General features: G+C 56.7%; 2 non-coding genes and 1 pseudogene across 2 annotated transcripts; all 3 read left to right on the top strand.

The window, feature by feature from the left end:
- The first annotated feature begins 2,158 nt into the window (after positions 1 to 2,158).
- Positions 2,159 to 4,067, top strand: LOC124727259. Its single transcript, XR_007007039.1, has one exon. It is a non-coding gene; the product is annotated as a small subunit ribosomal RNA (ribosomal RNA).
- A 351-nt stretch (positions 4,068 to 4,418) lies between these two features.
- LOC124727248 lies at positions 4,419 to 4,573 on the top strand. Its single transcript, XR_007007029.1, has one exon. It is a non-coding gene; the product is annotated as a 5.8S ribosomal RNA (ribosomal RNA).
- Positions 4,574 to 4,761: 188 nt separating this feature from the next.
- Positions 4,762 to 5,000, top strand: part of LOC124727273 — a 4,903-nt pseudogene continuing 4,664 nt past the window's right edge.

Genomic DNA, 5,000 nt, shown 5'->3' with positions numbered 1-5,000 from the left:
AACCCATGTTGTGCCTTAACCTAACCCATGTTGTGCCTTAACCTAACCCATGTTGTGCCTTAACCTAACCCATGTTGTGCCTTAACCTAACCCATGTTGTGCCTTAACCTAACCCATGTTGTGCCTTAACCTAACCCATGTTGTGCCTTAACCTAACCCATGTTGTGCCTTAACCTAACCCATGTTGTGCCTTAACCTAACCCATGTTGTGCCTTAACCTAACCCATGTTGTGCCTTAACCTAACCCATGTTGTGCCTTAACCTAACCCATGTTGTGCCTTAACCTAACCCATGTCGTGCCTTAACCTAACCCACGTCGTGCCTTAACCTAACCCACGTTGTCGCCTAACGTAACCCACGTTGTCGCCTAAACCTGCTCTGTAATTGTTATACGACTCGTTCAATTAGTGTAGTGTTGCCCACCCGCAACCCTCGCAATATAGTTCGCTACTCGCACTCCCCGCTCCCCTGTGTATCGCTTCATGTTAAACACCTTGCAAGTCTTGCTCACTTTCCACATGCTCCTGCTGTACACTGTAATGTGGATGGCAGCAGGACGTACATGCCGCCCCTCCCCACGTCCCCACCTTGCCCCCTGCCTTCGCAAGCTGGTTGGTGAGAACTTTGCATGTTCAATGCCCTCCGCATGCGACGTACTCAGGCTACGTTGTGGTGCGGCCTGTGTCAACTGTCCGCTAATGTCGTACGCGTAAACCACAATCTGTACTGCACATTCGTCCTTATGTACTGAATGATACATCGTGGCACATGTGTGACCGTACAACGACTGCGCCCAAAAACGGCGGACCATACAGTGCAAATATTGTGCACGCAGCTACGTGTCGTCTCCCTATGAGAGCTGGATTGCAGTGTGGTACGCCATAGAGACGTGTGGGAGGAACGGACGCCGTGGATGGCGATCAGCATGAGCTGTCTGTTGATGTATTCGGACCTAGTCGTCTCTCCTCACACACCGTGATGGCATGGTGCACCGCGTTCCATATCTGCGACATGCTACAGAGGCCGGTTGACAGTCGTTCGAGCAATGGACATCGCATACGTACGGGGGCCACCTTCCACGTATTGTCTAGGCGTGCACATTTTGTTGCGTGTATGTGGGCAGACGTAGTGTGGCGTGACACCTGACACAGGCATGCAATAATCGTGGAAGTTGCAAATGGCGATGGACGCCTGCGTTTTCTGGTGAAGTTACGCAAATGAACAAATGGTAACCTGTTGTGGTGCGGTTGTTCTCGCTAGGGGTGAATCGGTGATGGCGACGATAGGTTGAGGTACTAACCGGTTGTTCCAGCGATACCCACCATGCCGACGAAACTGAACGGCATCTGGGTGTGAAGCGATACGCGGCGGTGGCTGGGTGGGACCGTCCCCGGCCGGTGAGGGGGCGCCTCCCGGCGTGCTGGCCGCGCGGTGCGTGGGCGCACGCGCTACAGCCGGCTGGTGGGGGCGGCCAGTGGCAGGCGCGCCGGCCGACGGACGCGGCAGGCGTCGCAGCTGCGCGCCGGCGCACCCTGCGCGCGGCGCCGTGCGGCCAAAGTAGGTCCTCGCGGGCCCGGTGCGAAGCGCGGTGGACATCTTCAGTGTGCTGGTCCGATTGAGGACTGTGTGCGTTGAGGATGCGCTGCCGCCCGGCGCTCGGCGCCGCGACGCCGTCTGCTGCTCGGTCGCCCCAGCGGTTCTCGCTGGTGGTTTGTATCGCAGCTGTGCGGATGTGTTGGCGCGTGCGCTGTGCTGGGAGAGTTCGCTTCGGCACCCAAGTGGGGCTTTTGTCCTTCTGTGGCGCTGGCGTTGGAGCTGCCGGTCACCGTAGGTGGCGCGTGTTGTCTCCCGCCGGCAATGCCACGACAGCACGCTCCCGGGCCTCTGTCGGCAGCGGCAAGCTCAGTTGGGAGCACGGGTGGTCGCACCGAAAGCGTCTACTCGCCTAACTCCGGGCGATTGCGCCTCTCTCGAACCCGACCAAGTACTTGGGACGGCGCTGCGCGCCGCCGGGACCTGAGAGGGTTTCGAGGTGTATTGTGCAGGGGAGCTCAGCCTCCTCCTGTTTGCAGAATGATTGAGCGGACGCTTGCGTGTTCGCGCGGGCCCCCGGGACACACTCCCGGGCGGCCGGCTGCTCAGCTCTAGTTGACGCAGCTCCCTGGTTGATCCTGCCAGTAGTCATATGCTTGTCTCAAAGATTAAGCCATGCATGTCTCAGTACAAGCCGCATTAAGGTGAAACCGCGAATGGCTCATTAAATCAGTTATGGTTCCTTAGATCGTACCCACGTTACTTGGATAACTGTGGTAATTCTAGAGCTAATACATGCAAACAGAGTCCCGACCAGAGATGGAAGGGACGCTTTTATTAGATCAAAACCAATCGGTCGGCTCGTCCGGTCCGTTTGCCTTGGTGACTCTGAATAACTTTGGGCTGATCGCACGGTCCTCGTACCGGCGACGCATCTTTCAAATGTCTGCCTTATCAACTGTCGATGGTAGGTTCTGCGCCTACCATGGTTGTAACGGGTAACGGGGAATCAGGGTTCGATTCCGGAGAGGGAGCCTGAGAAACGGCTACCACATCCAAGGAAGGCAGCAGGCGCGCAAATTACCCACTCCCGGCACGGGGAGGTAGTGACGAAAAATAACGATACGGGACTCATCCGAGGCCCCGTAATCGGAATGAGTACACTTTAAATCCTTTAACGAGTATCTATTGGAGGGCAAGTCTGGTGCCAGCAGCCGCGGTAATTCCAGCTCCAATAGCGTATATTAAAGTTGTTGCGGTTAAAAAGCTCGTAGTTGGATTTGTGTCCCACGCTGTTGGTTCACCGCCCGTCGGTGTTTAACTGGCATGTATCGTGGGACGTCCTGCCGGTGGGGCGAGCCGAAGGCGTGCGACCGCCCCGTGCGTGCTCGTGCGTCCCGAGGCGGACCCCGTTGAAATCCTACCAGGGTGCTCTTTATTGAGTGTCTCGGTGGGCCGGCACGTTTACTTTGAACAAATTAGAGTGCTTAAAGCAGGCAAGCCCGCCTGAATACTGTGTGCATGGAATAATGGAATAGGACCTCGGTTCTATTTTGTTGGTTTTCGGAACCCGAGGTAATGATTAATAGGGACAGGCGGGGGCATTCGTATTGCGACGTTAGAGGTGAAATTCTTGGATCGTCGCAAGACGAACAGAAGCGAAAGCATTTGCCAAGTATGTTTTCATTAATCAAGAACGAAAGTTAGAGGTTCGAAGGCGATCAGATACCGCCCTAGTTCTAACCATAAACGATGCCAGCCAGCGATCCGCCGCAGTTCCTCCGATGACTCGGCGGGCAGCCTCCGGGAAACCAAAGCTTTTGGGTTCCGGGGGAAGTATGGTTGCAAAGCTGAAACTTAAAGGAATTGACGGAAGGGCACCACCAGGAGTGGAGCCTGCGGCTTAATTTGACTCAACACGGGAAACCTCACCAGGCCCGGACACCGGAAGGATTGACAGATTGATAGCTCTTTCTTGATTCGGTGGGTGGTGGTGCATGGCCGTTCTTAGTTGGTGGAGCGATTTGTCTGGTTAATTCCGATAACGAACGAGACTCTAGCCTGCTAACTAGTCGCGTGACATCCTTCGTGCTGTCAGCGATTACTTTTCTTCTTAGAGGGACAGGCGGCTTCTAGCCGCACGAGATTGAGCAATAACAGGTCTGTGATGCCCTTAGATGTTCTGGGCCGCACGCGCGCTACACTGAAGGAATCAGCGTGTCTTCCTAGGCCGAAAGGTCGGGGTAACCCGCTGAACCTCCTTCGTGCTAGGGATTGGGGCTTGCAATTGTTCCCCATGAACGAGGAATTCCCAGTAAGCGCGAGTCATAAGCTCGCGTTGATTACGTCCCTGCCCTTTGTACACACCGCCCGTCGCTACTACCGATTGAATGATTTAGTGAGGTCTTCGGACTGGTACGCGGCATTGACTCTGTCGTTGCCGATGCTACCGGAAAGATGACCAAACTTGATCATTTAGAGGAAGTAAAAGTCGTAACAAGGTTTCCGTAGGTGAACCTGCGGAAGGATCATTACCGACTAGACTGCATGTCTTTCGATGTGCGTGTCGTGTCGCGCAACACGCTACCTGTACGGCTCGCCGTAGCCGTGCGCCGCGTGCGGAACCACGCGTGCCTCTCAAAACTAGCGGCAATGTTGTGTGGTACGAGCGCTGAAGCGCTGGAGCGGCTGGCCTGCGGCACCTGGCGCCTGGCGCCGGTTTTGAATGACTTTCGCCCGAGTGCCTGTCCGCTCCGGTGTGGAGCCGTACGACGCCCGTCGGCCGTGAGGCCGTTGGACACAGAACGCTGGAACAGGGGCCGCCACACGCCTCACTCCCGCCTATGCGACCGTCTCGAAAGAGACGGCGGAAACTGAGAAAAGATCACCCAGGACGGTGGATCACTCGGCTCGTGGGTCGATGAAGAACGCAGCAAATTGCGCGTCGACATGTGAACTGCAGGACACATGAACATCGACGTTTCGAACGCACATTGCGGTCCATGGATTCCGTTCCCGGGCCACGTCTGGCTGAGGGTCGGCTACGTATACTGAAGCGCGCGGCGTTTGCCCCGCTTCGCAGACCTGGGAGTGTCGCGGCCGCCTGTGGGGCCGGCCGCGTCTCCTCAAACGTGCGATGCGCGCCCGTCGCCTGGCGGTTCGCATACCGGTACTTTCTCGGTAGCGTGCACAGCCGGCTGGCGGTGTGGCGTGCGACACCTCGTACAACGACCTCAGAGCAGGCGAGACTACCCGCTGAATTTAAGCATATTACTAAGCGGAGGAAAAGAAACTAACAAGGATTCCCCCAGTAGCGGCGAGCGAACAGGGAAGAGTCCAGCACCGAACCCCGCAGGCTGCCGCCTGTCGTGGCATGTGGTGTTTGGGAGGGTCCACTACCCCGACGCCTCGCGCCGAGCCCAAGTCCAACTTGAATGAGGCCACGGCCCGTAGAGGGTGCCAGGCCC

Source organism: Schistocerca piceifrons, unplaced genomic scaffold (assembly GCF_021461385.2).
Source record: "Schistocerca piceifrons isolate TAMUIC-IGC-003096 unplaced genomic scaffold, iqSchPice1.1 HiC_scaffold_1093, whole genome shotgun sequence".
Taxonomy (NCBI): Eukaryota; Metazoa; Arthropoda; class Insecta; order Orthoptera; family Acrididae; genus Schistocerca; species Schistocerca piceifrons.
This window is presented reverse-complemented; position numbering and strand designations above follow the sequence as displayed.